This window comes from Parus major, chromosome 20 (genome assembly GCF_001522545.3).
Source record: "Parus major isolate Abel chromosome 20, Parus_major1.1, whole genome shotgun sequence".
Classification (NCBI taxonomy): Eukaryota; Metazoa; Chordata; class Aves; order Passeriformes; family Paridae; genus Parus; species Parus major.
Genome location: NC_031788.1, coordinates 10,434,161 through 10,456,448, shown reverse-complemented (window position 1 = coordinate 10,456,448; position 22,288 = coordinate 10,434,161). Strand labels below are relative to the sequence as shown.

At 40.8% G+C, this 22,288-nt stretch overlaps 1 protein-coding gene and 1 long non-coding RNA gene across 3 annotated transcripts in view; both read left to right on the top strand.

Moving 5' to 3' along the window:
* The window catches only part of CDH4 (cadherin 4), a 411,166-nt gene that overhangs the window by 25,587 nt on the left and 363,291 nt on the right, over positions 1 to 22,288 (top strand). The window lies entirely within an intron of this gene.
* LOC117245336 lies at positions 7,888 to 22,155 on the top strand. 2 transcript variants are annotated; one of them, XR_004499952.1, is made up of 3 exons: positions 7,888 to 7,926; positions 20,954 to 21,003; positions 21,805 to 22,155. It is a non-coding gene; the product is annotated as an uncharacterized LOC117245336 (long non-coding RNA). The 2 variants fall into 2 exon arrangements; XR_004499953.1 differs by lacking the exon at positions 7,888 to 7,926 and adding an exon at positions 12,328 to 12,392.

Here is a 22,288-nt window from a genome sequence, read left to right as displayed (position 1 = left end):
TCCCTTTATAGCTGCTCCAGACATTCCTTGTCTACATTGTGGTGTCAGCTCCTTAATCTGGTTTTTTTTGGTTTTTTTTCCATGTAGGGTAATACATGAGCACACCTCAGTGTGAAATTTTCTGAAGAATTTTTAATGCCTGCAAGTGGCACTTGAGTGGCTGATTCCAGTAACTCCAGCAGTCAGTTGATGAAGCGTTCTTTGCTTTATGATTTGAGTAATAGAAGTGCTTGTTTGTGTGGTTATATATCAGAAACACAGTTTATCCAGCTCTTTTCAGTCCCTTTGATCCATTGGATGTGGTCACAACACTGTTTAGTGCTGGTCAGTCGTTTTCAAGTCAGTGAGCATCTGGGCTGCTCATTAGCCAGCAGAGAAATCAATTAAGGCTGCTGGGGGGTGTGTTTGGAGGAGAGGATTGGAATGCAGGAACTCTATCGATCCATTGTCCTGGATAATCAACATCCCCACCAGCAGATCTCAAAGCTGGGTGAGGACTCCATGGAATCTCCTTTCTGCTCTTGCACCTCTGTTCAACCAGGAGCGAATCCTCCAGCCAACAAAGATGGCAAATCTCCGAGATTCCAAATTCCCAACTTTGATAAAGCAACGAGCTAATTAATAAAGCATAAATTGTTAGCATTTTTCTGTGGAGCACTGCCGAGGATCCATTATTTTATTTAGTGTATTTGTCTTAAAGTGATTATGTTACTAATTATAAGGCTCACTAGTCTGTTTAACAGGAGTCCAAATAATTATAATTTGTTTGCATTCCCACCCTGTGTATTTTCATGCAATAAGGAAAACATTTTGTTGAATGATTAATCTTGTGCATGCCTGTCTGTGTGTTTAGGAAAATTAAATGTCTCATTTTTGTTCTAAATGAGAGATTTCTGGTTTTGCTACTCTTGTTCTCAAGGTGCATTGGTAAATTCTGAAGAAACTTGAGGATAAAGCCACAGGGGGGATGATGGGCTCTTAGGGACTCAATATGTTCTAAATAAAGTCCATAACAAAATTCTTTTCAGTGTCAAATTATTTTGCATAATTTGTGTTGTAAAAAAAAAAACCAGGTTGAAGTTCTTATTTACAGGCTATCTTAAAGCAAAAGAAATCCTTCAGCCTTGGAAATAATTTGGCAGCCAAGTTCTATTGCTCTTACTGGAGTAATTTGAAGGACAAAATTCATAACAGGCTTTTCAATAAATGCTCAATGGAATTAACAGCAACAGCAAAAACCCTGTTTGAACTGGGAACATCCAAAGAATATGTTATTTAATGTTAGGAAAAAATTTGTCAAGTTTTTATAAAATCAGGAAATTGAGGCAAAAGTCACTTTCAGAGCTGTACTTCAGAAAGTGGCACAAATGAGAAGTCAGCATTGCTAAGTTAACTCCTTGTTTTATGGCAAAAAAAATTAAAAATAGAGTTGTGTGTAGGAATCTGCTTCAAAGTTTGCTGAAGTTTCAGTAGCGAAATGCTTGCTTGGAAAAAAGACCCAGCAGAAAAATCACAATTTCAAACTCAGATAATAGTTTCTGAAAATAGCTGGGCTGCCAGAATGTCAGAGTCAGGAATGAGAAGATTGCTGAGGGGAAATGGCAGAGTAACAAGGGGCCTGAGGAGACATGAGGAGCTCGCGGCTTCATCTTGGTTTGAGGGAGAGAAAATTGCTTAGTGCTACTTAGAGCATCTCTCATTCAACGATCTCAAAACTTGCTGAACCAAACATAATCCTTTGAAGACAGGTACAGACTGATCACTGTGCTTGTCCTCGTGGTGCTGCTGTCCCTGCCCTGCAGCATCCTGATCTCTGGGCACGGTGACACCACGGAGCTCAGCACGGGAGGGAAGAGGAAAATGCACTTGGGTAGAGGGAAAATGCAGGAGAGAAGAGGGAAAATGATCTTGGGTAGAGGCCAGGGCAACAGAACACATCACTGAAATGCCATCACTGGAGTCTGGACATCACCATCCTTCTAATGAATAAATAAATAACTCATCAAGTGCAGGTGAAGATGTTTTCTTTCTTCTGACATTCGCGTTTGTTATTCTGCCAAATGTTTCCTTTACTTGGGAGAAAATTGGAGCAGCCAAGATTCTTAATATTAAAAGACCTCAGTGGAACTGTTAAAATTCCATTCTGTTCAAAATTTTAATGCCAGTTGGCTGTATTATCTCTTTATAATTTTCTTCTTCAGTGCATACGTAACTGCATTAGTTGGTCATTTACCAACAGACTTGAAAGACCAATACCATTAGCTGGAAAAATAGCTGGAATTTTTTTAATGTAGGAGAAAAATGGAAGTGTTACTTGCTTTTTGATGATGGTAGTAGTGGTAGTATTTATCTTTTTTCTTTTATTTTTCCCCACACTTCCCCCATAAAGCACGAACTCCAATTTTATCTGCATTAGTGTGAATACAAACAGTGCATCCTCAAGCGAGATGCATAAATATAACCCCTTTTACTATGTAAGTAATAACTGCACTCACAACCCTCGTCAGAGCTGTTAGAGGGCACAAACAGGTCCTGAGAGCATGTTTGTCGTGCTAATTTCAAACACACACCTTCCCTGCAGAGTCTGCAGCCTGCAGAAAGAGCTGGTGTGTGCGGGTCACCCTTGGGGTGGAGGGTAGGACACGAGGAGGGGGAACAGCTGATGAACTCTGCTGTTCATCTCAATCCTTTCCCTCAGCCTTGCAAAGTCCTATGAGCAAAATGTTATTTGATCAGTGCTGATAATACATTGTCAGGCGTTTAGGCAACATCAAACTGTTTATGCTGAGCTCCCTGAACCAGAAGGAGAGGGAAAGTTCCTAATGAACCTCCTGGAGAGCCGAGCCCCAAGCGTTGGGTCTAGCACTGTGTTTTCATCTGATGCCAGACGGCTCTAAATAGGTCTTAAAACAGCTCCAACAGTTTATGCTGTTTAATAAATCTAATCTGTAAAACAGGTCACGTAAAAAACACTAAAAACTTTTCTTCTAATTACAGTAAGATTTTATTGAATGCGCATTATACATATAGATCATAATACTTATTTAAAAAAGACTATTAAGATTTTACAGTTCAAGATTTTACAGGCAATGGGAACAGTGGAAGCCTAATGCTTTCTGAGAATCATATCTGCATTAGCAAGATAAAGGACAATTTAGGAAGATTACAAAAGCAATGATTTAGAGTACAACATAAAAATCTGCTGAGAACTAATTCGCAATGCCAGCTGCTGCTAAGCTTCTTAATCTTTATCTAGTTCAATTAAAATCTGAATGTTTGGGATTTCATTAACAACTGGGGACCTGGAAATTACATGCACTTTTACACTGTATTCAACTGCTTATGCACGTTACTGGAAGTTGCCCGAAATGTCTTCAGGTAGACTTGAGATATAATTAAAACTTAAGTACTTAAAGGATAATGCAGAGGTAAAAGAGGATTATTTTAAATTTTCTGTCAGATCCAATTGACAAAAAAAGAATCTCGCACGAGTTGAAATGAGTTGCAAACCAGTCAGAATTTTAATGCAGGGGATATTTATGGACGATTGTGCAATCAGATGTGCAGATCAAACAGCCTCATTGGAGGGCGGAGTGAATCGGATATTGTAATTGTGCCCTGTACTGCTTGTGGGGTTTTTTGTGGAAAAACCACTTCACATCTATCGTTCACTTCTGTACTGATGTAACCACGCTGCTATCAATTAATTATGCATTTCAAAGAATCTGCAAGTAGGCCTTTCTAAAATTAAACTAAGCAAAGTGATGAACAAACTTTTAATCACTTAATACTGTGTATAAAAAATAGTTTCTTTCCACTAATTCCTCAAGAATAATTCTTCTAAAAGTTTTTCAGAAGTAGAAAAAAGCTTTTTTCTTTTCCCTTCTTCAATGCTTGTCTCCTGTGTTCCATGAAAAATTTACCCCTCATTGCCATACCTGCTGATTTAAGGGAGGGAAGTGGAACAGCACTGAGCAGCTCTGTATTTTGAAGATATTTGGTGGTGTACAAGAACACTGACCTTTTTTTTGCCTGTATGATGGAGCAGATGTCATGCTGGCTGTGGATGTCATGCTGTATTTCCAAGGAGAGCTGGGTGCTGATGGAAGTGCCATGGGTATTTATTTATCTATTCATTCATTAGAAGTGGGTGGTGTCCAGACTTTGAGGTTTCACAGGGCTGGGGGCAGCGCTGTGGGATCTGCTAGTTAACCTCTGGATCAAATCCTGAGCTGGTTTGAATTCTCAAACTGGAATGGGTTTCTTTTAAATTATTCAGTTCTAATGATCTTAGGTGCCACGATAGGATGTGGAGGTAAGAATATTTCCAGAATCAACGAGGGTGTTTAAGGGTGGTGATGTTCTTCTTGGAAATGTTGAAGAGGTGTAATGCTGCAGGATAATTGGTGCAAGACTTAGAGACAGCCTGGATGTCTTTAAATGGTGCATTTTGTTCAAGTTAATTTTTAAATGGTGTAATGATAAGAAGAAATCATTCAGTAGCAAAATTCCTTAAGACAATTGGGGAGTTGGTGTTAACTTTTGGTTAGTGAAACAAAATGGTTCTGAAAATGGTGCTGTTCTTAGCAAACAGAGTGAAACTTTGCCTACCTGGCTACTTAATGTTTTTTTTTCTTTCCCCTTTAGAAAAAAATAATAAATCTTGCTTGGAACCAGTGTGTAGGATTACTGCTATATATAATATTAAATAGAAAACAAATATTCTTCCCACCTCCCTGCTTCCATCATACTTGTAAGTGGAAATGTGTGACCAGGTAACCCAAGGCAAGCGGAGAGCACAGGAAAAGAAAGTGAATTTTGAATCTGGTATAATTTGGCCACAAGGGTAGCTAATGTGTTCTGCTGTCCTGTGTCCTACTTGTGCCTAGAAACTTCTTCATTTGCCAGAAAATGGCATGCAGATATCCACTGAAAGCTATTGTTCTAAGAACTTAGTATCATGAAGTTGGCATGGTATCATGTATCATGTATCATGTTTTTGGAAGGAAGGGAAACTTGCAGAAATTTGTATAAGGTGGTTTCTTGCCCCTGAATATTTGGATTTTGTGTTTTAAATAGTTGTGCTTTCTCTATTAGTTAATTAGGTGAACTGTGGTTTCAGAATTGAAACCAGGCCTTTTGCATTCCCATTTAAGGACTGAAGTAAAGATGTGTAAAGAGTTAAGCACTCCTGAAGCATCTGCAGTGTGTCTGGGGCTGTGTGCCTGTTCTGCAAGGGGGATCTCTCAGCTGGACTGCAGTCAGGATTGCAGAGCAGGGAGGGGAAAGCAGGCAGTGCTGAAGGAGTGACCTGTGTGTGGTTTTAGTGAGGAGCTCTGGTGGCTGGAGGTGTCACTGGAGCTCCTGCCACACAGCCCTGGCGTGGGACACCACAGCCAAGAGCAGGGCTGAGCCTTCTGTGCCTTCAGTGAATTGTGATCTCCCTACAACCTTCCACATCTGATTGCTGAACCCAGTCAGATACACAGGGTTTCATCTGCAGAGATCTTAACACATCTTCTGGGACAGGTGTCCTCAAAAGAGCAGAAAATCTGCCCTTTCCTCTTGACTGTAAAGCACTTTGAGTCTCCAGAGGCATTTCTTTAACTCTAGAGTTCATGATGTGCTCTCAGAATGGATCAGCCATTGTTTAGGTGGCCTGGTATGATGATCTGCACTTGGGCTTTTACTCCTTGGATTTGAGTCCTGTCAGAAATGGAGGGGTTGTTACCAAAAATTAAAATCAGCTTCCTCCTTTTTTTTCTTCCTCATAAAGGGAAAACTGAAATAAATAAAATGAAGGGTATTGATATATCACAAATGGAAACAGTAAATGTGTCACTGGGGAGATGAGTGGGAGTTGAGAGCAAAGATAACTGAGAAGTATCTGTACATTTGGCTTCAGATATTGAAATCTGTGCCACGGATTGATCCTGCAGGAATAATAAATACACATTATCTGTAATTATTCTTGAACTTCATAAACCTTTCTTTAATAACATCCTTTGCATCATCTTTTTTTCTGAGATCTTTTATTTTTATGACACTGTCAGGCTTTTTAATTTTAACTCCAAGAAAATTGCTCCAGCTGTTATGGATTTTGTCCCACTTGTGTTCTCTGGAGGCTGGGAGTTCCCTTTGGAGAGCTCAGGTAGCAGCTTGGAAGGTTTCTATGTCTGAGATAATTTTGTCTTTTAAAGAAAATTGCAGGCAGTGAATTTGCAACTTCTATTACAAATGCAGTTTTAGGTGTAAAAAAAATAAAATTTTAAACTTGCATCCTACAGTTATTTTTTTTTATTTATCTAAAAATATGATGTCAGGGAAAACGTTCTTGTTGCATGTGTTGAAATGTGTTCTTTTATCAGTGGACACAACTGAGTGGTGTTTGAGTTACCAACCCTCCCATGGTTGCACACTGAGCTGGGATCAGCATGGATATTGAAACTGTTTATTGGGTTTCTTCTGCTGTTATAAGTGTGATCACATTCCATGATGTCCTGAGGTCTTAAGATATAGAGAAACAACAGTAAGCAGAATTTCAAGTTCAGCTTTTCTGAAGAGCAGGAATTAAATACAGGCCAGTGCATTCCTGGTGGTGTGCTGGCCACGTGTTGTGAGCTGGGGATGCAGTTGAGTTTTAAACCAAAATCAGAGTGCACAGTTTTATTTCCTAATAGCAAAAAAAACCCCTCAAACTTCTCTCATTTCCATCACTCAGGTCTCCCCCAGCTGTGGGCTCTAGGCCACATCTGCCCAAGGAAAAGTGGCTGTGCTTCTGGCCACATGAGTTTTAGTGAAAACCTCAAATATTTCACTTATCCAGAATAAGAGATGCGGTTTTTACACTAATGGATGTCTCCATATTGCTCTTTCTTTAACTCGTTTAAAAAAAAAAAAGAAAGGAAATTTTAAGTATGAAAAATAAAACCAAACCAAACAAAATTTCTCTGTCCTCTTTTTCTCTTTTATAAAATGAAACTGGAGTGATTCTAAATAAATTCTGAGGAATTTCAGCCCTGAAGTTGATTTTTTTTTCTCTCATACAGTTTTAATTTGAAATTTCGCATTTGCTAATGACACATTTTTACTCTATCTGAAGATTGCCATCTACTGGCATATGAGAGTTTTGGGGTCTGTTATTGTTCATAAATTCGAAAATCCAATAAATTTTGTTATTTTCTCTGTTGATTTTGTTGATTGCATTATACTTTGCAGGGTAGGGGCAATAGCAGAGGAAACATTAGCAGCATTTACTTGATCTTACCAAGTGCTGTGCAATGTCTGCTTAATTAAAAGCACATTATAATAACATATTGATGCTTCCCACATGAATGAGCTCTCTATTCCTCCAAATTAAGCCATATTTCATATTTCTATCCTATAAGAACAGAAGAGCACATTAATAAAAGTTTAAAAATACACTTTTTTTCCTAAGCATTTGAAGTGATTCTAACCTTCTGGCATGGTAACAGTTAGGTAGCTCAATAAACCACAGGGGGTAGAATTTAATAGTGTAATTCCAAAATTGTGGGAGACACCTCTCCCTCCTCAAGTTAATTTGTAGTTAATCCCGAAATTCTTTAGATTTCTAGCCCCTGATGCCTGCCAGCATTCTCCCTACTCAGCAGAGCACAAGGATCTCCAGAGGAACTCAATTTTCTCACCACCAGCTGTGCTGGGGCTGATGCCACCTCCCCCAAGCTCAGAGCACCCCCGGAGCTGTGACCTCTGCTCCGAGGCTGAACATTGGCAGCACCTGGAACCAGCATCAGTGCCCAGACTGGGGGCAGCTGTGGCATTTTTGGCTTGATGGGTTGCAGGTGTGTGACCTGGCTATAAAGGAGTCTGGGGAGGCTGGCAGGCAGTGCTGGCTGTGGGAAGCTGAGGATTCAGGCTGTAAATCTGGCTGGGACTCTGAAGCAGGTGAGAATGCCCCCAGATAATCAGAATTCTCTTTTCTTTGTCTGGCTCTTTGCTATATCTTGATGGTGAGGTGCTCAGTGTGTTACCTTGTCTGTATTTCACATTTAGATGTTCATTTTCTGCAAGGAAGGAGTTGGGTGCCTTGTGTGTGGCTTTGCTTTCTTTTCCAGGGATGGGGGCACCTAAACCTCAGCTTTGAGCTGGCTCATGTCCTGCCAGTTGTGACCTGTGTGGGATTCCAGCTCTGTGAACAAAGGCTTTGTGTGTGTGTAGAGGGGACTGTGCTGCTTTTTGATGAAGGTGGACTGGGGTGATGGGGGTGTTTTGTCTTGTAGCAATGCTGACCACAAAAACATCAACACTGAGCAGGGGAGATGGGAAATGTGGATGTGCTGGTGCTTTTTCAGCTGCTCTGCACAGAGTAAGAACCTGCCTTGCTCAGGGAAGGTGCTGTGGGGGGTGAGCTGTGGGTAGAACCTACCTGGCTTTAGGAAGGTTCTTTTTGTCTTGGGGGTGAGGTTTGGGCAGCACTTGATGAGGGAGCTATTGCTGTGCTGTAACTACCTGAGCTTTATGGAACTGGAAAAGAAACAGGTGTGTAAACCCTGTTTAACTTGCAGAGATATTAACTAGCGCTCTCCTGGGGCTGCCTCGACATGCATGCACTGTGGTGCTGATTCCCTATCTGCTCTTCTGACTTTATTTATGAATTTGTTGTATTTCTGTGTTAGTCATCTTGGTGGTGTTCATCCTTCTTAGTCTTTGTTGTTTCTTTCTTATAGAAGAGGGCTGATCTGCAGAGAAGGATGAAAATAATGGCAAAACAACATGTACATTTACATAAAAACACGTCTTGAGGTTCTTCTGTGTGAACTTCATGAAGGGTTTTTATTTATTCTGGATGTTGTTGGCACTGCACTTTGATTTCTGCTGGATAGAGAGTTGTCAGTTCCACGCTGTAGATACATTTGCTGCTAATTATAAACAGCCTTCTTGGCTCCTAAAGGCAAGCAGCCTTTCCACCATTTGCTCACATAAGCCTGTTTTACAGTTCTTTGGTGTATAAGTATTTGGAGTGTAGAAAAGTGGGGAGATTTATTGAGAGGCCATAAGGCACGAGCCTCCAACCTGCAGCTAAGCTGACTGTGAAGAGAGCTGGATGCAAAGAGTGAGAACAGAAATCTGCTTTATCTGGGTAGATTGAGGCTGTTTCTGGTGTGTACCAGATCCATGCCAAAGTACTCCTGACTGAAGTCCCTTGTGCCCCAGGGTTGTGGCACTGTGAGCCCAGCCATCAAACCAACTGCTCCCTATTCCATCTCCCTGCTCAAGAGAAAATTTACCTTGGGTTTTGGGTGTTTTTTACCTCTCATCAGGTAAATATTGAGTTTCTCAGTTCTTCAGGCAGTACCTTCTGAGAGGCAAGTGCTGATTCCCTCTCTTCTGTGACAATCTCCACCAAGTAAATGCGTGTTTACAGTGGAAAATGGAGCAGCACATCAATGTGATGATTGATTGACATAAAAATGCACTTCTGTGATTGATGAGACAAATGCATGTTGCTCACAAAAGCTCTGAGGAAATGTGGTCTATACCATACTCATTACAGCAGATTTTTTTAGTGTGGGTTTTAAATTTTTTTTATTATAAGCAGTCAATTTACTTCCAATTATAGAATGAGCTGCAGTAGATCTTGCTGTGGTAGTGGTGGTTAATCACAGATCAACAGGCATAAATCATATCAGGCAGGTCTTGGCTATTAAGAGATGAACCATTCATTAACAGAGGCACCTGCACTGTTCTGGTCTCCTCCATGGCACACACAAGTCTCATTTCCCTTAAGGTATTCACAGTGCTGGTATTGGCCTGAAATACATTTCAGTGTCATTAAATGCGCTGTGGACTGAAGATTCCCTTGACTGTGTGAATTAGAGGAGTAGTTTGAAGTTTCTCTGCTGCAGATTTGTCCCAAAATTCCTGTCAAAATGCAGATCACGAATTATTCAGGCATACACCTCTTCTGTGGATAAGTATATTAAAAGGTGGTAGGATGAGAATGTTAAATATGGGGAGAGACTCTTTAATTTTTTTAATAGTGATAGAATCTTACCCTTGATGTGTCCTGAGCTGAATCTTAGCAAAAACTTCACACAGATTATTTCAAACTTGTCTATTACTGTTGTTCTTATGTTTTTTTTAATTTTTTTTCCTAACAGTTGGAATAATTTAGGATGAGATGAATGTAGTTGTACTAATGTCTGCTGGGTAGTTAGTTCTCCTAAACAGTCAGTGCATAAGCACAGTCTTAAATAAATCTCTGGCTACTGTGTAATAGGGGAAGGGTAGAAAAAGGAAAGAAATTCACCTCCTTTTCAGCTGCTTGTTTTGTTGGGGTTTTTTTGGGGGGATGCTTTTGGGGGTGTTTTATTGGTTTTTTTTGAAGAGGTTTTCTTTATTGAAAAACGCTCCGTCTTTTGAGAAAACCATTCCCTGTGCTTTCCAAAGGTACTGCAGGTTCATTTTGGTGATGATTTAGCAGGATAGTCATGTTGTTGATGGATTCCAATGTTTGTTAGTAAATAAACTTGTTAACAAATGAAATTACACATGGAACTGAGTAACTCAAGTATTTTCCCTGATTTGTTCAATGCTGTGCAAAGGGGTTGAGCAAATACCTGTTGCAATCTGTGGGAGCCTGTGAATCTGAGGGATTTTGGAACAGGATTAAAGCTGTTTACAGCTTTTGGCTGGGTTTATTTACAGGAAGGTGTGCTCACAGGTCTCTGTGTTTTTCAGGCCCCTCAGATGTTTGACTGGTGGCTGTGACCTTTAGTAACAAACAGAAAGATGGGCAAGGGGAGCTGCTTGGTCTCCAGTGCCCAGACTCTCTCACCAATACTTGCAAGAACAGGAGCACTTCTCTCAAAAATAGAAGTTTTCTTGCTGTGTTTTGTTTGCCTCAATAGCTCCTTATCTGTGAGCCCACAAAAAATGAGTCTGTCATGGATCATTTACAATTTGTGTTAGGATTTGTGTTGTGGAATGTGGCTCAGATCTGATAATGGGTTCCTCCTCTACCATGGCATCTCTCCCTGGCTACACACTATTACCTCCTTGCTGGGTGGTGATCTTGGGGCTGCCCTGAACACTTTTTTGTGGGTCTAGAAATCATGTGTATGGCCTTGGGAGGTTTTTGTGCAGTTCTTCAATAAGTGGCAGAGATAATAAAGCTTCCTTACCTCATTGAGGCATTTCATGGATAAATTCATACATCAAATAACCTCCTGGTGCTGCTGTGTTAGACAAAACTGGGAATGTCCAGCTGTGTGTTTAACTCTGTTCTGTGCTTCCTTGGGTGGAAGTTTGTTCAGTGAAAGCATTCTGTACATCTTCTGCAGAACAGACATCTCCTTCTGTACACATCTGAACAGGTGTGGTTTAAAAAAAAGATTTGCATGACTCCTTTTAAGATTAGGAGCTACCTTGTATCTTTGTGGCAGGTTATGTGGCCTTGTTCCTTTTACTGGCAAAATAAAAAAGTTGACTGACTGCAGTATTTATTTTACCAGATGATTCCCATCCCTAAATCTGTGAATTAGTATTTGAACTGTAGCCTGTGCTGACTAAAGGGCATCCCAGGTCATGATTTGATCAATCTGTATTTATGCAATATATTGTTTATTGTATGAGTTTGACCTCATTAGCTGTAGTCCCTTTCCATCTCAGTTGTTATCTGAAGTGTATAATAATGAGGAGAACATCATCCCAATCTCTCAGTGCAATCAGACAAAGAGATTCTGTTGCAGACTCGGAGAAGATTGTGTCCCAGATGGGAACAGCAAATTTAATTACTGACAATGGAATGAGTATGAAATGTTTCTGCACGCACAGTTCTGGACAATGCACTGCTTCAAACCCAGGCAACTTGAGTTCTGCAACATTGGGCTGGGAAGAGTCAGAGGATGGTAATCCCCTAAACTGAGACTGTGTGTGTGACTGGAAAGCTGGGGAAATGCTAATGAATTCATTGAGCCAAGTTGGTGAAATAGCTAAACATCTAAAGAGCAAATATCAAGCACTGATATTTATGTAGAGATAGCACAGAAAAACTGTTTGCCACGGAGAGGCCCTGTGAAGAGGGTTTTTTTTAAACATAGAGCCTTATTTTGGGTGTCTGCCTCACCCTGAGAGCTCACCTTGGTGGTGGTGTGGTTTTTGCTCTGTAGGAAACAAATGTGGGTGTGTAAGGCAGGAGTCATTGAACAAATGCTGCAGATGCAAACCCAAAAATCTTGATTATGCTGCTACTTAAGAGCTGTAGTTGGAGGCCATGTATCCAGGCTACAGCTGCAAAAAAGAACCTGACCAGAAGCTGATTACAGGCTCTAATTCTTCCAGGAGTTGCCGAACAGCTGCCCGTTGGCATCTCCTGCAATCCACGAGATGAATCCCTCGGTGTGCTCGAGGTAATGACCTTCTGGATGCTTTCTAATAAAACAATGAAGAGCTGACTTTATCATCCTTAAAGCAAATTACTTCTGCAAAATGCTTTACAAATACCAAGGGTGCTCTTTAGATAGGGATGTCTTCTATTAAAAAGTCTTGAATATTTTTCTGCCTTTAAGTGGAGAAGCTTTCTCAGGCCAATGAGGTTTGCAGGAGCAGCTCAGAGAGAGAAAGGCAGCAGTGTTCTTTGAGTGGATCTGTCTACAGGAGCTGTGCCATCAGATTGGTTTGGTTTAAGTTGTCTTAAAGAAGGTGAAATGAATTATGATTTTTATTTTAACTTTGTCTTTTTCAGCTAATTATATTGCTTCCATTTCTGCATATAAATGGTCTTGGGTAAAGATGTTGTGATAATTCCATCAGTGCTTTCAATGTTTGTGTCTCTGTGTGATGGGAAGATGACAGTGATAACACTGCAGGACTGGGGTTTGGTGGGATGGAAATGGAGGCATTTCCTCATCAGCTGGAATGCCAGAGCTCCTGTCCTGGGGTGGATTCTGGTTCTGCTGGTGCTGCAGGTGGCTCTGTTCCCAAGTACTTATCTGTTTATGTTAATATTGGATAACAAGGAAAACACGAGGCCTGGCCCCGGTGTACTACCGTGGGCTTCCTGCTGGCTTGTTTACGCCTTCTCATCCCACAGGTTTGTCTGTTGTCATAGTTTCCATTTTCTTTCTGTTTTTAAAAGCAGGACAGGAGGTCTCTATGGAGACAGGCATCAGTTCCACTCCGTGCACTAAACTGTAGGGGTTGCTGTTAGAGCAGAGCTGTGAACACGCTCCATCCCCTGTGGAAGCCACGAACATTGCCATGCTGACATCTCCAATCCCCGGAGTCACCAGGAATTAACATTTCAAGGTCGCAGCAGCTTCTTTGTAACAACACTGTCTGCTCTTGCCTTCATTGGAGCAGCAGCGTGGTCACAGAAACATCATCTCTGCACAGCACAACTCCAACTCTCAGGGCTTTTTCATTAGCTGCAGAAAAAGCACCATCCCAATGTGTTCTTTGAGTTAGTATTGTGTGACTTTCCTCTGAAATTAGAAAGTTTAATGGGATCCCAGTGACTGAGTCATGAGGGGGAAAAAAACTTTTTAGAGATAGCTTTTCCATAGAGAAGGACATTCATGAGATGTCTTAGCTGCTGTGTGAGGAGGTCACTCCAGCTCCTACCCAGAGGAGCTGGGCTGCTGAGCACTCTTGTATAAAAATGTGACTTCTGTCTCCTAACCCCTGTGAGCCACAAATCACTGGAGACAGGGAGGCATCTGTCTCACCTGCTGCCCTTAATTGGGGCTGAATGTTGTTGTTGTCAGCCCTGTGATGGATGTAATGGGAAATGCTGTCAGGGCTGGCTCCAGCAGCTTTCATTCCTGTAATGATGTGGTAGGTGTTACAGGTGTAATTTTCAGAAGTACCCAAGCAACTCAGGAACTAAGATCCATCAGTGGTGTAATCACTGAAGTTCAGGTTGCCACATCAGTTACTGTCACAGTTTTGTGCCCATCCTCATCTGAAGTAGAACTGAGGACCTAGAGAAGTGTGTGTAGATAAATAAATATATCTACACACGTGTATTCCTCCCTGACTGCCTTTCATGTGTGCTTATCTGTAATCACAAAGAGCTGTGGAGGAGAAGCCTTTGCTCCCAAGGCAGATAAAAAAGGGAAATCATAACTTCAGATGCTGTGAGAACAGAAGGATGGAATTGAAGAGGATGGGTATCATCTGAAAACTGCACCAGACAAGAAGTAAGAGTTACCTATTGTTACAGGTTCCATTATTTTTCTGAGTGAGAATGGTACTGATCTTCTGGAAGGTTTACTTTGGGGTCCTGAATGAACTGTTGGTGCTGATCCTGAAAGAAATACATTTCTTGTTAGTTTACAGCATATAAGTGCAGTTGAATTTCAAGATCAGTTTCCTGGATAGCATTCACTTGATTACCTAGGTCTAGTTTAAATAGCACTCCAGCTAAGTAGAACCCTAAGGAATGTTTAAAAAAAACCCACAGCAAATCAGTGATTGAAAGGTGGCAGTATCTTGATCAGTCTTATGACCAAAATTAAAAAGAAGTAAAAATTCTAGGCTCTAGTGTCACATAAAGCATCCAAAACTTATAAAAGCAGATTGGCAGTTCCCTGAGAAGGCACCTGACTCTGTCCTCAGCCTGTCACTGGTTTTGTACAAAGCTCTGTAGCACAGTGCCAGTTTCAGAGGTAGAACAGAGATTTGACTGTACAGGATTGGTTGTGATGTAAAGGTCAGGTTCTGCTCTCTGATAAATCTGCTTTCTGTTAACCTCCTTGTGTGCTATGAAATTAAGGTTAATTCAGATGAAGTCATCAGGGAATATTTTGGTGGGCAGAGGGTTGGTACAGTGACTCCAAGCCTGTGCACAGGTCACAAGAAGGATCAGTCCCCGTGGGCTGCTGGCAGGAGATGAAATCCTCCTTTTACCCCTGCAGTGCCAGCCCTGTGCTCGTTGCCTCCCACCAGGCACAGGTTGCTGGGGCTGTCTCAGTGTGGAAGTGGATCAGGTTAATTCCAGGTCCCTGGGAGCTCTGCTGCCTGGCATGTTTTCAGGAGCAGAGACAATTACAGGGATTAAAATCACCTCTGTGTTGTAATCCAAGTGTTCAAGGCTCCTGTTGTAGTACAGAGAGGGGAATGTCTCCAGGGAGATTGGTTTTGTTTCCAGTGTGGGTCACCCTCTGGGAATATCTAGGAAAGGCCCACTGAGAATGGTTTTTATTGTATTTCTTTATATTTTGAGGTATCACAGTTCCTCTGCTATTGATGAAACATTATTTAAAGTGTAATGGTTGCTTTATGCAGTGACCTTGGCCTGTGCATGGTATTGAAGGAGTGATGTGAGGTTGGGTGGAAAAAATGAACAGAAAACTCTTCTGACTTACTGACATACTTCCATTTCCTACTCATTTTTATAGATATGATCAAATATAGGAGCCGTAGATAGGAGCAAATAAAAATTGGCACCAAATCAAATAACAAAATTTTGAAAAGGTCAAATTAATATATTTTTACAGCTATCTCTCCCAGAATGAAGGAGGCATTAAAATTCTGATTATAAGTTCTCGTGAGAATGGACTGTAATGAGAACAGGAACCAGCACATTATAAATCCACTCTCCTGGTAATAATTTAACTAGAACAGTAACTGGTACAAATGTAATTCATTAATTCATTTTTATCACAATTTAAAGACTGAAATCTGGTTGTAGTCATGTGGCCTTCTTGTGCCATATCTGGGGTGGGTTTTTTGTAGCTGGAGTTGAACTAAGATAAAGCAGATGGATGCAAACCTCCCTGGAGTTTACCTTGCCACAACTGCTCCCTTCTATGAAGTTCTTATTTCAGTAAAGATTGGGTTTGAAAGAATATTAAAAAGTAGTTCTGATTCGTGTTTATTTAGGACAGATGGCTAATTTAACTAGGCTGATCTCAGCTTTTTTATTGGACTTCATCCAGTGGTCCTTGATAGTCTCATATCTGAATTCAACATTTCCCAGAGTCATCAGATACAAATAACAAAAGTAATTAAAAGACTGCCTCGAAGTGTAAATATCCATTAGAAAAGTGTGAAATTTTTGCTAATAACATTTGTGGAGCTTTCGATATTTTGAAGAGTTGTAGTTGCACTGACAGTAAAGACTGACACCAAATATGGTGAGTAGTTTTATTTGTTTATTTGCTTTTTTTTTCCCCCCACTGCTTCCAAAGTATGTTGAAAGAGACTCTGTGATGTGCCTGATGGTTGTAAAACTTCTTGCCCTTGTTTTAGCAGGGCAGTGAAGAGAGGGAGGGATGATGGGATTTCTGGAATCAGGGTTGTTTCAGGATTTAGGACTGATGCTCTCAGCATTGGCTTTTATCCTCTGTAGCTTCTGCTTGTGGCCCTTGGGCAGGTCCTTGGGGCTCCCAGTGCTCCCTTCCAGCAGCTGCTGATGGATGTGGCCTGTGCTCTTTGGAAGCTCTGGTTCTTCACTGTTTGCCATGCATGCAGTGCTAATTTCATCACACAGCTAAATTCATCAGTGAAAGTCTTGTTTAGACCACAGAATACTCTAGGTTTTATATCCTGACTCTTTTTGTCCTTCCCACTCCTGCAGAGACAGTCTTTGCATTACATTGCGGGTTTTCTGTTTTAAAGATCTTTTTAAATACAATAATGCTGAGTTCGAAAAAAAACAAAACAACCAATTAAAGAAGGAAACATTGCAGTAAACAAAGCTGCAATCTGAGCATGTTCTGCTGAAGTTGAGTAGAAGCAGTAAGTATTTCTCATAAGGCACAGACTAATGGAGCAGGAGCTGTAAACTACTTGTGGCCGCAAGATACAGCGGTGGCACTTGAGGCAGGAATTGTATGTGCAGATTTCCAGCAGCAGGGAGGGCTGGTGTGATGGGGATTTTGTTTTTGCACAGCACTGCTTGTCAACAGAACACTGGTGGTTTTAATTTAGGTTTTTGCAGCCCAGAGCTGTTTTCATTGCCCTGGTATCACCTGAAGGGTGACTCCTTAAGGTCCCTTCCAACACAAACCATTCCATTTCCTCACACTCAGTTGCCTTTCTCTTGTAAGTCAACACAACTTCATTAAAATTCAGGTTTCCAGATGGAGAAAGTGGGAAATGGCTTAGAATGGTTGATTTTGGCTTCTGGAGACTCTGAGAGTCCCAAGTTCCAAATTCTGTGAAGGTCACTCAGTTGCTGGGAACTGGCTCTGGCTCAGATGCTCCAGCCAGAGAAGCTGCAGAGCAGAGGAGAGAGAACCCTCTGGTAAAACCTCTCGTTTTCAGCTGTTTTAATGACTATAGGAACTTCACTGTGGACTATTTCTGTGCCTCAGAAGAGCATTGCAAGGTTCCTTTGTGTCAGATGCAAAAAAAGGAAATACTTGAGCTTCCACTCCAACCTCAAAAGATTTTACAAGGCATTTTTACCTCATCAAATATCCCACAGTTTTCAACAGGGTACAAGAACAGTTTTTATTTTAATAAGTGTGATGACTGGGATTTGAGTGAAACTAATGAGATGAAGGATGTTGACAAGTCATGGGTTTGTATTGTTCAGCCTGAGTATAACTTGAAAGCTCAGCAGTACTGGACAAGCACAACTACTGAAAATGTGAATATATTTACATTATTTGATATGAAATGTTGAAGCCATTTTGTTAATGGGCAACTTCAGCACTTGTTTTTATGTATTGAATGGAAACCAGTAGGTCAATTGTAATTTAAAAATGCACATTTTTAGTTTGGATCTGTTTTTAGCACTAAGCCACATATTCAGCATAACAAGAGAGCAATAACCTTTTGATTTGATGATACACAGCACCTTTTATGTAAACCCATGAAAAGTGATTACTGGTATCATGAGGAAACAGCACCTTAGGGAGATTACCAGGCAAGGCAAACAGCTGGAACCCATAATCTCCTAAAAGTCTGATTGTCTGTGGATCTCCATGTCTACCCTAGGGGGCTATAAGTAATACTTTTTTTAATTATGCAAAACAATAAATTCTTTGAAAATTGGAGTTTGAAATTTTTGGTAGCCATGAAATTTAACTGTATATTAAGCCAGATGTTTGACAGAAGCTCTAAGTTTAGGACTCTGCAAAACTTGCTTTTGTATATCAATGAGACATTTCCTATTGTTATCTTGACACTTAAGATTAACTATTCCAACAGTTTACTTGAAGTTTAATTTAACTGAGGAAAAAAAATATTTCTAATCCATTGGATGGGATTTTTAAGTTAAAAGTATAATTGCATTTTACTGAAATAAGCCTATCTTTGTATTGATTTAATTAGATAAGCTTAAAAAAAGGGGGACAACTTGAGTGCAAATAGAGCAACTGTATTTTTTAATTTTTTCTAGGGTATAAATCTCTTGAGAAATGTTCCTGCCTCTCTGTTGACCTGGTGGTTGTGCCCTGTTGTTGCTGCTGTGTGTCAGTGATTGAGAGGCTGCAGTCTGACTTTCCTATGGGCTTTAGCCCATGCAAATTCCCTGAAATTAAGGACTATGATATAGTCTTTGAAAGAAGCGAGATCATTGTTAAAATCTTTCCCCAATCATAATTCAATCTGTTACTAGGAAGGTAAAACACCCAGATCACTCCTGGCACACACAGGGGTCTGAGTGATGATGTTTTAATCAGACCTGGGGCCTGTGCAGTTCCCTGAGCTGCATCTCTGCCTGTTCTGGGCATGTGGACGGTGCTGCTTCCGAGGAGGGAGAATTTCCCTCGGTGCTAATCACAGAATATTCAGCTCCTGGGGTGGTGACACAGTGCAATGAAACAAAAACTACTATTTTCAGCCAGGCATCCTGCTCCCTGTTGACTTGAAAGCCCTGATGTCAGGCTGCATGCTGCTGACTCCAGAAGTGCTTTGGAGAGGGATTATCATAAATTCAGATACCTGCTAGAGATACCTGCACGGTACATTTGTGTCTGTCAGCTCTTTCAGGATGCTAATTTTCCTGGCGGTTTGTAGCACTTTTTTGGATCTCTGTGGGAACTGTCCAAAAGGCACCTGGAAAAAAAGCATTGGAGCTTTTATTGTTAAAAGTTTTTTTCTGTATTTTCCAGGAGGGTGTTCCATTATCTCTGCAGCTAGAGGTGCTACTGAAATCTTCAAAGCCAGCTGTTGGACTTAACAATATAATTTTCACCTGAAACTTTTTGTTCTAGTAGGTGATAATGATTAGGAGTTGGCTATTAAAATTTTTGCTTTTTTTTTAATCCAGAATGAGGTTTTAGCCAGACATCAACACAGACAGAATGACTCTGTAGCTGAATGCTGCCTTCTGGCATCTCAAATGCCCTGTTGTGAGTGGCTGCATCATTCTTAAATTGTCATCATAAAGCTTGTCAGACAATTTCCATCCCTCAAAGGCAAATTTGAGCTGATCTAAGCATGTTATTTTCATGTTAAACATGAGAACTGGTTTGGGGTCAAACCCAAGGTTTGATGAAAGCATTGAGACGAGGTTATCAGGCATTTGAGTAATGAACAGGCTTTGTGTAAGGTAAAGATCCACAACTTGTTGGCACTTGTGGGAGTTTGTTAGGAAGCCTCAATTCCAGGCATTTACATTATCTGTAAATATAATAATATAATATATTATATTATTACATATAGTAATATAATATTATTTTACTGTGTACATTTCCTCCAAGACAAGTGTCTAAGCATGTTCTTCAGGAATAGCTATGGTGGAGCAGAGGGCATTTCCAAGTAGCTGTCTCAGTTTGGGATCAACAAGTTTGACAGTTCATGTGTAAATTTAATATCAGATACAGTTTGGCTGTGTGTAATTCCACCTTTTTCTCATGGGTGGAACTATCAGTTGCTTCAAATTTTGAGCTTTCTTTGTATTTGAAGTTCCTCTGATGTAGCTCTGCATAGAGAAAACAGTTGAAGTTCTTCATCTGTAGGTAAATTGTAATACTGAGAAGTTATATTTTCAGTAAACTATGCTCAGAGGTCAGGGTAAAAGGTATTGCTATTGTATGTTGGGATGTTTTTGTTGAGATGTCCTTCCTTGCAGCTGCCAGGCCACCAATGTCCCTGTCTGAGAGCTCATCCAAACTCCTCCTCATCTCCCTGGCTCTCTGTGTGCTGAGCTGCCCAGGGGCTTGAGGAGCACTCACTGCTGGGTGGATTTTGGGGTGTCCTGCACCTGCCATGGGCACAGCAGGGCTGCCACAAGCTGTGACATTGCTTTTCCTTCAGGAGAGGCGCTCCAGGGGTGTTGAGAGAAGTATTGATCTACTTCAGTCTCACGCACTTGCTTAGCTCCTGTGATGAGATTTTAATCTCTTTTTAAGAAATACTAAGGTTACAAAGCTTGAAAAAAGATGCATAAGGTGTCTGTAAACCACTCTGGGAATTTTCCATCTGGGAGACAATGTGATATGGTGCTATTACTATTTTTTCTTATTTTTGTATCTATAACCTTATTAAAAAAAAAAAAAAATCATCTACATATTTTACCTGGAGAAATCGTTCCAGAGCACAGTTCTTGTGAAATGTTAATGAAATACTGACTGTGACCAGCTCTGTATTTCTCCATTCAGGATCACAGCAGAAACTCTCTTTAAAAACTAATGTTTGATTTTTATGACAGCATTTGGAGAAGAAGAATCTTGATTAGGCTGCTCCAGCCTTGCCCTTTTCCTTTACTCTTTGCTTTACTGACTGAAGGGCAGTAAGACAAAGATAACTGTGTGTAAAGAGCTCCATGCCTCCATATTCTTTGAAAATAAACAAAAAATTGTATCCCTATGCTAAATGGAGCTTCATCAGCTTATTTAAATAACCAGTAGGCTGTAAATATTTTTATTTGGAGCAGGGAATTATGTAATTCTGGAGTCAGGTTGGTAAACACTGTGGTCTGGCAATTAGGAAATTGATTTGGGACCTAATTCACTATAAAACAGTCCATCTTTTGCTAGGCCTGTAAATATCTCCTTATTGCTTAATTCTACAGTCTCCTTAATGGGGAACCTGGTCATTTGTGAGGAATCAGCTGTACATGTGGTAAGCTCATCTGCTTGTTTTACTCTTTTTCCAGTGTTGATTGGCAACAAAAGCAATTTGGTGCAGATAAAAAAGAGCAAATGGTAATGGGCTTGAAGCTGAAAGCTCTTAGCTTTTAACACTCAAGCACTCAAAGTGGAGGATTTGGGGATAAAGACTTTACTTATGGGTTAGAGATCCTTTGTTCTGTGCTTGACTGGTTGTTTTTCTTTGGCTTGGTTTTGCTATAGTATTAGTAAGTGGCGGGCTGCTTGTGAAGTAAAGATATTTAATTCTGGGGTCTTGAGCTCATAAAACATTTTTAAAAATGCAAAGGCAGCACTCACTGGAGGCCCTTTGGCACCCATGACACTGTGTCAGGATTATGGATTACTGCCAGTCGTGCATTTCAGTCTGAAAAATTGCAGTTTGGCTTTCTGAAAACATGCTGATTTTAAGAGCTCTCTGTGCTGCTTAAGCTGCTTGTACCAGGACCCTGGGCCTCCTGCATTCATGGGAGCTAGACCCAATTTGAGTTTTGTAGCATAACTTCCAAGTGATTTAATGAGAAAAGGAATAAAATTAAAATGTAATCCTTGAAAAATATATATACCAAAAAGATCATGTGTTGCTTACATAGAATGCTTTTTCATCCAACTTGAAAGTGGCCAATTTCAAGGTTAAGCAAAGCTTATTATTGGATCCAAGCAGCATCTCAGTCAATTGTAAAATAAACTGTTAAACCCTTGGCTTTTAAAACCTATATTAAGCAATAGGGAAAAAAGTATTACTTGTTATGAAAATGTGGCCTTTATTTTTAAGGGATGGGACTGACTTTTGGAGCACCTTTTTGGACCTTTAGGAGGATTGGCTGTGCCATCTTCAGGCTCCTGATGGAATCAGCTCTGCCTGAGCTGAGGGAAGGGTTCCTCCTGGCCAAGCAGCAGTAAATGGAGTGGTGGCTCTGTGTTCCCTTGGTGCCTCTGCACTCCTCCTGATGGCCCCAGGAGCAGCAACAAACAACCAGCACCTGACACAGCCTGAAAGGTTGGCCCTGGTGTACTTCACACACCAGGTGTAAGGAAGAGACTCTTTACTGGGAGTGGTGAGGCTCTGGAACAAGGTGCTGACCCAGAGGTGATGGCTCCACATCCCTGGAAGTGTCCAAAGCCAGGCTGGACAGGGCTCAGAGCAACCTGGGGTGGTGGAAGGTATCCCTGCCCATGGCAGGGGTGGAATGAGATGACCCTTAGAAGTCAGCTCAAAGCATTGCAGAAGGTGCACCCCTGTAAGCACAGAGAAGGGG